Genomic DNA, 10,189 nt, shown 5'->3' with positions numbered 1-10,189 from the left:
CATTTTGTGTCTGTTTGAGTACTTATCACATATTTGTAGTATACTATAAACCAACCTATTTATGTGGATACTTTATTTCACATTTAACCCTTTTAAGACCACTTTACGGCTATTTGATTTTACAATATTCTTATTAACTTGATGTAATTCAGTGAGGAAAGATTCAAGTTTTACATATTCCAAACGATTTGTATTCATGTTATTTTTCTAATCACAAAAGTCCTGAAATCGCTTGCAATAATAAGTTGGTTTACAATAATTGATAGTAGAATTACAAACAGTCAGTATTTATCGTCTGTTTTCATCAGTGAAATTGTACAGGTTTAGATGAGTAATCCTGGTATAACACGATGTGTCATATGTCAGAAATCTAAGCAACAAACATGGTTAATGTTTCTTATACCTGAATGTTATTTTGTCATTGAGTTTTGTGGTATATATGACAGGTCTGCACACATATTTATTTTATTCAAAATTTTTCTAAACTTCAAAATCGTCACAAGGACATATTTTTGGTTGATTGATAAATTGGTGTTTTACACCACATTCATCCCCCTTGTGCTTTTTCGCGGCATTCAGATTTGATTGGTGGAAGAAGCTGGAGTGCTCCGAGAGAACCACTGATCTTTGGTAGGAAAACTGACAATCCTAGTCGCTTTTAAAAGTTTGGAGACACGTGCACCTGTCCAGTGTGGTATTCAAACTCAAATCCTCAGTTTTGACCCGATAGTGATACACTAGTAGACAGATTAGGCCACTCAATCACTGAGGCCCTTATCTTTGGCTGAAGACTAATACTGTATCCTGACTTCTAGATTAAAATTAGCATTATTAGGCAGCTACCATTTGATTTTTATGGGGGGGCTAGGATGAAAAATTTTGTCCTGCATATTTTTTTAGTTGTAATTTCTGTCCTGCCTTTTTATTTTTCACTCTATTCGGTCCTGCTTTTTTTTTTTTTAGTTTATCCTGACTTTTTTTACATTAATTGTCATCCTGACTTTTTTTTTTTGCAAGTGTCTCATCCTGCCTTTTTTTTTTACTCAAAACTCCTGTCCTGCCCCTATTTTTTTTCAAATTTCATCCTAGCCCCCCCCCCCCCCCCCCCCCCAAAAAAAAAAAAATCAAATGGTAGCTCCCTTAGTTACCCTCTCACTGTTATTTATCATCACCAAATTATTACAGAGGAGAGTAAACTTTGCAAACATAACTTCTATATACATGTAGTATCTTTTAAACCTTTTAATCTAGATTGTTCTATACACAGATTACATTTAAGCGAAAAAAGACAATTGTATAAGAGTTTTTGTTGAGCCTGCAATTTCCAGGGCAGATCCAGCCATTTGGTGAGGAGGGGGTTTCCCAACCCAGAGTACAGGGGAGGTTCCAACTATATGCTCCCATTCAAATGCATTGATAGTCCCAAAAAAAGGGGGGTTCTAACCCTCTGACCACCCCTGGATCCGCCAATGTGTTTCTGTTGTAGAAAGCTAGACATAGGGTAAGTGATTGAGCAGTGGCAACGTAAACAAACTTCTCAAAAGCTTAATATTTCAAAAGACCTTGATCCTTCATACTTTGTATACAGTTGCCTTATAATATGAATTTCCATCTGTCATATTGTCCTTGACCTCATTTTCATGAAACTTATACACAATGCTCATTGTCACAAAACACAAATCTAGTTTGAAATTTGGTGGTATCGCTTTTACCGTTCAAGAGTTATGTCCCTTTACAAATGGAAAAAATGCTAAATTGTTTTCGTTTCTGTTCTTAAACTTAAATTTGCTTCAACCAAATGTTATGAAACTTATACAGAATGTTTATTACAAACAAAAAAAACCCAGATCAGGTATGAATTTTGGTGGAGTCATATTTAGTCTACTAGAGTCATATTTAGTCTACTAGAGTTATATACAAAGTGCCCCTTTACAAATGGAAAATTTTCTGAGTTTTTCATTTCCTTATCTAAGATCTTTTATGGTCCATTGCTCAATAGTAAGTTTTGTATACACTATGTCTGTATCGAAATTTTCATCTGACCAAGACACATTGATTTGCCGATCAATAATAAGTTTTCCTTGTTGAGCTTGTTTCTTAGATACTATGTGGCACAGTGCCACAGGCGCGGATCCAGAGGGGGGGGGGGTTCCGGGGGTTGGAACCCCCCTTTTTTTGGCCGATCAATGCATTTGAATGGGAGCATAAAGCTGGAACACCCCCTTTACTCTGGGTTGGGACCCCCCCCCTTTTTAAAATGGCTGGATCCGCCCCTGTGCCATAGGTCAACTATGCTTTAAACATTTGACTCTATATGGAATGACTGTAATGTTTACATGTATTTCCAGTTATGTTTATCTGACCTTGACCTCATTTTCTTGGATCATGTAAAGTTTTTGTGACAGTTGTAATAGAGCTATATATTTATGCACATCAACATAATAAAAAAAGAATTAAATCTTTCTTTTTGCAAAGGCGATGACCGAAGTACATTTTGAGTGAAGCGTGGAATATATCTATACTATTAAGTCGCATTTGTCATCCATTCATATGATTATTCAGATTGAGTTATTTTGGGAGAAAAACGAGAAAAAAGGCATCCGGAAAATGTCCCGTCATTGGACGAAGTTTTAAGTCAGATTAGACTTCCGGTTTGCGTTTTTCTGTATACTTTGAACAAACATATACAAAGAATAAAGTGTATTTTCAGAATTCTATCTGCTATCATTTTCAAGTTTACTATCTACGGCGGTCACAGAGTTTATTAAATAGAAAGAGTCTGTATACCATATCAATGACCTCCATGGATCGATTAGTAAACTTAGAATTTTACTATCTACGGCGGTCACAGAGTTTATTAAAGAGAGAGTCTGTATACTCACGTGTGTATACTACAGGGGCGGATGCAGGAATTTTCGAAAGGGGGGTGCTAACCCAGGGCAAACAGGGCAAAGGGGGGGGGGGGGGTGCAAAACATATGTCCCGATACAAATGCATTGATCGGCAAAAATAAATCCGCCACTGTACTATACCAATGACCACCATGAATCGATTAGTAAACTTAGAATTGAAAGTAAATACACTATATTTATATAGTTACTGTAATGAATGTTCATAATATACAGATAAGCGCTAAAAATATTCATGTGAACTTTTGATACCTTTTCTAAAATTCTCCAGTCATTAAATCGTTTACAAAATTCATTGATTACAAAAGAAAAAGAAGATGTGGTATAATTGCCATGTTGAGACAACTCTAGATAAGCGCTAAAAATATTCATGTGAACTTTTGATACCTTTTCTAAAATTCTCCAGTCATTAAATCTTTTCATTGATTACAAAAAAAAGAAGATGTGGTAGGTATGATTGCCATGTTGAGACAACTCTCCACCAGAGACCAATATGACACAGAAATTAACAACTATAGATCACCGTACGACCTTCAACAACGAGCAAAGCCCATACCCCATACTCAGCTTTAAAAGGCCCCGAACTGACAATGTAAAACAATTCAAACCAGAAAACTAGCGGCCTTATTTATGCACAAAAAATGAACGAAAAAACGAATATTTCACTACTAAATTGTCTATTCTTCTTACCAGCACACTTGGTACAATTAAAAACCTTATAATAAATTGTTCAAATAAGGCCTTCGAAAATAGTGGAATTAATTTCTTTTGGAGTGTCAAGAACTCGTTGGAAGTACTTGATAAATTGCATGCTTATATTGGTGATTTTAAATCTGTTCAAAGTTTTGATTTTTCTACCCTTTATACCACATTACCTCACATTCTCATTAAGAAAAAAATCACACACCTAATTAAATGGGCATTTAAAAAGTCAGAATGTGAATATATATGTTCAAACTCTTTTAGGTCATTTTTTAATAGCAATAAACAAAAGAACTATGTCAATTGGACATGCTTTGATACTATATATGCCCTTGAATTTTTACTAGATAACGTTTTTGTTCGCTTTGGGGATTCCGTATATCGTCAGATTATCGGAATTCCAATGGGGACTAACTGTGCACCACTTATTGCGGACCTGTTTTTGTATTGCTATGAGTTACAATTTATGACAAAATTAAGCAAAGATCCATCGAAACAACATCTGATAAACAAATTTAATAATACTTTTAGATATTTGGATGATATTTTGGCTCTCAATAATGACGACTTCAGTATGTATATTAAAGAAATTTATCCTGTTGAACTTACTTTAAATAAAGCTAATACTAACAATGACCACTGCCCTTTTCTCGATCTTGATATCTATATCACTAACGGAAAGCTGAATACTAAAATTTATGATAAAAGAGATAATTTTTCATTTCCTATCGTTAATTATCCATTTTTAGATGGTGACGTTCCCTTGTCACCATCTTACGGTGTTTATATATCTCAACTTGTACGATTCGCTCGTGTATGTAACAATGTTTTAGATTTTAACGAGAGAAATTTATGTATTACTGAAAAATTATTACACCAGGGTTTTCGATATCACAAACTAGTCAAAACATTTACTAAATTTTATCATCGGTATAAGGACATCATTCGTAAATATAGCTCAACATGCAGACTTCTTATACGTTCAGGTATTTCACATCCAATTTTTTATGGAAATATTCTTTATAAAGCACAAAGGTGTCAGTATTCACCTCAAAAACTAACAAAACCTTTGAATAGACTTATTAAGAAGGGATATAGTTACGATACTGTTGTCAGGTCATTAAAGATTGCATATTTTGGCGTTAATAATGATTCACTTATAGGGTCTTTGCATCGGAACTAAACACATTCATTCAAAAACCAGTTGTTGGCATGACACGGGGTATGTTCTTCTCATATATGTTATGATGGTATGGTACTAAACCCCTAAAGTGAAGGATTGTGCCTGATGTTCATATGATGAAATCATAATCTTTCAGTCAGTTTAATTGAAGTCTGGAGCTGGCATGTCAGTTAACTGCTAGTAGTCTGTTGTTATTTATGTATTATTGTCATTTTGTTTATTTTCTTTGGTTACATCTTTTGACATCAGACTCGGACTTCTCTTGAACTGAATTTTAATGTGCGTATTGTTATGCGTTTACTTTTCTACATTGGCTAGAGGTATAGGGGGAGGGTTGAGATCTCACAAACATGTTTAACCCCGCCGCATTATTGCGCCTGTCCCAAGTCAGGAGCCTCTGGCCTTTATTAGTCTTGTATTATTTTAATTTTAGTTTCTTGTGTACAATTTGGAAATTAGTATGGCGTTCATTATCACTGAACTAGTATATATTTGTTTAGGGGCCAGTTGAAGGACGCCTCCGGGTGCGAGAATTTCTCGCTACATTGAAGACCTGTTGGTGACCTTCTGCTGTTGTTTTTTTCTATGGTCGGGTTGTTGTCTCTTTGGCACATTCACCATTTCAATTCTCAATTTTATGTAACACATAAACAAACGACAACCACTGAATTACAGGCTCCTTACTTAAATGTTCATAACATACTAAATTATTTTAATTTTAGTTTCTTGTGTACAATTTGGAAATTAGTATGGCGTTCATTATCACTGAACTAGTATATATTTGTTTAGGGGCCAGTTGAAGGACGCCTCCGGGTGCGGGAATTTCTCGCTACATTGAAGACCTGTTGGTGAACTTCTACTGTTGTTTTTAAAGGCAGTGCTTTAAGGCCTGACTTTCAAGTCATGAGGTTCATCTTTCCTTACGCAAATCTTTGCTGGGGGTCATTTTGCAAGAAATAGATCCGGAAATGTTTAAATTTCTCCTCTACTTTTTGTGGTATGTATTGGTTTTTGTTCCTTTCATTTACATTGGGAAATAAAGAAACGATCAGTGTGTATTGTTCGTTTTAAAAATATGTTTATTAATGTGTCTTTTGCATTATAAGCAGTCAATCTGATTACAAACTATCATTATTCGAATTCCGTGTGGAAAGAGGTCCGTTCAATTTCGAGTACTATTTGCGATCTAAAGATATTTTAAAATCACTCGTTGATATAACATGATATTATAATTAAATGTCGACTGACCGTGAATTATATTGCATAAGATACAATTTAAAGTATTTCTGTACGTGAAGCCGTATGACGTTATAGTTATTTCGGTCTCAGTTATGTAAAATATGAAATTATCGTTCCTGAATAGGGTTCCACTAATTAAAGACAAGAAGCGTCAAAAAGTGATAAGAAGCGACAATAAAATTAAAATAGCGATAAGAAGCGACAATATAATTAATTTAGCGAGAAGAAGCGTCAAGAAGACTATATAGCGACTATACATAAATAAAATAAATGTCATTGCAACAACTTATTCCCCATAGATATTAAAAAAAACATGCATTATTTTTTATTATAGGGGCGGTTATAAAACATTTTTTATATTACTGTACATTGATAGATAAAAATATGTTTTTATTAAGAAGAAAGGGAATAGTTTTTATTAGATATAAAAAAAATATATATTTTATGCACACGCCAAAAATTGGCCATCAAAACAAAAAAATTTCAATTTCCTTTTAAAGAATTTATTGAATCAAAACCATGCAATATCATTTCCTTTCTAACAGTGAAATTCTTCTTTTTCATAGGGACATATTTGATAGGTGTAGCTTCACCCTATCACATCAAATGAGAATAGCCTCGTGAGAGAATTACGATTCGCTTGTCCCTTGTTAGTTATTGTCACTTCGTCACTAAATTAAACTTCTTGTCGCTGTTTGTCTCTAAAATTCTTCTTGTCTCTTATTAGTGAGACCAGTCAGTTCCGTCCTTAACTTCCGTTTTTGCACTGAAAACAATCACACAATTAACGATGCCTAGTCCTTGTTGGTGTGTACCTGAGTGTCATTTAAGAGGAGGACTTGCATTTCTAAATGACTTAATAAGAAGGAAAAGTTGGATCAACGCCATGGCTCAAACGTAGATTGTCATGTGCGATGCAATCGTAGAACCCATATCAATCAGCTGTTGTTTTACTGAAAACGACTACGTTCAGGAAACTATTCATGGTAAAACTTTATTTTCTTTAAGAAATATATACTGTTATTTATATAATCGCCATGCAAGTAAACCAAAGTCTGTTTGCAACCGCAATTATCGTTTTAGAATAAAAAGGGGGGTGAATTCAAGACGTCATAACTTTTGGGATTACGATTCAATATCATCTGTTTGACATTTTTTGGTTAATACTACAATTGTATGGTTTTTCTACAAGAGATATATTATACTGATAATTATTTTAGCAGTAATTATGTAAATTTCGGTTGTAATGACAAGAATTCATGAGCTATGCCTCGGGCTTTCTTGAAAAATATCAATGACAATGTAAACAGGAACAAAACATTGACATGAATGATGCTCTCCACCTATGTTATAGTTATTTAGGTATGTGTGTTGCACAAGTCTTTCACAAGTTTCAAAAAAGCTAATGTTATAAAACTTTTTTCAGGGCACATGACCACTTTATAGAGACTTGTCTACTGCCATGCATTCCCATCCTATTTTCATGCACCATTTGTAAGCAAGAGACTGAATGGTTTACAAAATTAAAAATCAGGACGGTGTCCCGTTAAACCAAAAGAACTAAACTGGATGAATATTGTAGGAGAAATCTAGAGGAAAGTTTTGATTTGTGAAATTGGTTTTCCTGAACAGATGTACATTCATCCTGCAGGAAAGATTTATAACTGTCCACCACCAACTGACGAGCTAATGTTGAGCTTCACAGATGGAATTACTCAAACACCATAAATGCTTTGTTTTCAGCACAGATTTCACAAATCATGACACAGCTGTGCATTTTTATGCCCCACCTACGATAGTAGGGGGGCATTATGTTTTCTGGTCTGTGCGTCTGTTCGTCCGTCCGTCTGTCCCTCTTCAGGTTAAAGTTTTTGGTCAATGTAGTTTTTGATGAAGTTGAAGTCCAATCGACTTCAAACTTGGTACACATGTTCCCTATGATATGATCTTTTTAATTTTAATGCCAAATTAGAGTTTTTACCCCAATGTCACGGTCCACTGAACATGGAAAATGATAGTGCGAGTGGGGCATTCGTGTACTGGGGACACATTCTTGTTTATACCTGTTAAGAGTCGAAAACTAAATATTATTTTTATATAAATAAACGTATATTGTGTCATTTTAGAACTTATATTTTTCCAAAGGATGCATGAATGAAAGTAGTGAAATTCATTTTGCTTTGATATATAGATTTGAATTACAATTGTTCATGTTATTGTAATGCATATAAAAATAAGGAGATGTGGCACAATGTAAATATATGATATTCTGTGAGTTTATCAAACTAAAGGGGATAAGAAATGGATATAAGCAGTTACAGGACTGTACTACTGTACAATCTCCAACAATGAGAAAAACTCATACTGTAAAGAGAATTTCATATTTACAAGTAAGTTTTGTTTTTGCATTGAATAATTTTCTTCTATTGTCTTAAAAGCAAATATGGGAAGTGGTTAAAATGCTAATGAGACAGCTTTTATGGCCACCAGATGTCATTGTTACCTTGATTAAAAACTCCTTTTTAGCTCACCTGACCTGACTCATCACTTGGTTTCGTCGTCCATAAACTTTTACAAAAAATCTTCTCTGAAACTACTGTGCCAAATTTAACCAAACTTAGCCAAAATCATCATTGCGGTATCTAATTTAAAAAATGTGTGGTTAGACCCGGTCAACCAACCGAGATGGCCACTATGGCCAAAAATAGAACATACAGGTAAAATGTAGATTTTGGCTTATAACTCTGAAACCAAAGCATTTAGAGCAAATCTGACATAGGGTGAAATTGTCTCTTCAGTGAAGATCTATCTGCCCAGGAATTTTCAGACAAATCTGACAACCCGTTGATGGATTGCTGCCCCCAAATTAGTAATTTGAAGGAAATTTTGCAGAGTTTGGTTATTATCTTAAATATTATTATAGATAGAGATAAACTGTAAACAGCAATAATGTTCTGCAAAGTAAGATCTACAAATAAGTCAATATGACCAAAATTTTTAAGTTGACCCCTTAAAGAGTTATTGCCCTTTATAGTCAATTTTTAACAATTTTCATAAATTTTTGTATTTTTTGTTAATTTTTAAAAAATATTTTCAACTGTAAATACTGGGCCATGTTTATTATAGATAGAGATAATTGTAGCACCAAAAATGTTCAGTAAAGAAAGATCTACAAACACATCCCCATCATCAAAAACACAATTTTGTCATTTTATATGTGTCCGTTGTTTAATATGCACATAGACCGTCCAAGGTGAGCGACACAGGCTCTTGAGAGTCTCTAGGTCATTAATACAGGTAGATAACTTTATCATGTTTATACTGAAAAATAATTTTGCTTGGAGGGAGAATTTTAAAAAAGTTCTGTCTTCAAAAGAGTTGACATGTTACTATGTACATTAACTATTATGTTACTTGATGTTCTAGCAATACACACAGAACGGAGACTAGTCAATCTTTGTGAATTATTTTTCATAGAATAGGAGTAATTGAATATGTGTATATAATCAATAATTAAAAATAGTTTCATTTACATTAAAAAGGAAAAGTTCTTATGTCTTAAAAATGCATTTCATGGCGAGGTACAGAAAATATACTGTAAACAGTAGACTATAGATATAGGTGAACTAGGTACAAGAGAACTCTAAATCTTAAATACTACAAACCACCTCTGTTCTATGGAAGATAATGATATAACTGGACTAGAAATACACACAACCTGTAATTAACTGCCTTTACAGCGCTTTCGCGCTTTGATTTTCTATGGTCGGGTTGTTGTCTCTTTGGCACATTCCCCATTTCCATTCTCAATTTTAAATGTATGTTCATATTGAAATTGATAGAAAACCAAAAATTGGGAGTTTTGGAAATAATGACCTATGACTTATGATACTTTTGCTGAAATTCTCCAGTCATTCAATATTTTACAAAATTCTTCCAAAAACACTTTACATACTTTAAACTACGCTCTGAATGACCGCGATTTCGCGGGTGTACGTGTTCTAGTATATTTAATTATAAAAGGACGGATATGGTTTTCTTTTAAAACTGTTATCATATCGTATTATCCTGGTCAAAGTTTTTTTTTCTTTTTGGTAGAGTGATGTGAATTATAGTATAACTAATCGCCGTATTTGAATATCAAAAATAAGACAAC

At 33.8% G+C, this 10,189-nt stretch overlaps 1 long non-coding RNA gene across 1 annotated transcript; it reads left to right on the top strand.

Annotated features, from left to right (window-relative positions):
- The first annotated feature begins 6,981 nt into the window (after positions 1–6,981).
- On the top strand, positions 6,982–8,762 carry LOC139484956 (uncharacterized). Its single transcript, XR_011655209.1, has 2 exons — positions 6,982–7,019; positions 7,460–8,762. It is a non-coding gene; the product is annotated as an uncharacterized lncRNA (long non-coding RNA).
- Positions 8,763–10,189: the final 1,427 nt, after the last annotated feature.

Source organism: Mytilus edulis, chromosome 8, assembly GCF_963676685.1.
Source record: "Mytilus edulis chromosome 8, xbMytEdul2.2, whole genome shotgun sequence".
Classification (NCBI taxonomy): Eukaryota; Metazoa; Mollusca; class Bivalvia; order Mytilida; family Mytilidae; genus Mytilus; species Mytilus edulis.
This window is presented reverse-complemented; position numbering and strand designations above follow the sequence as displayed.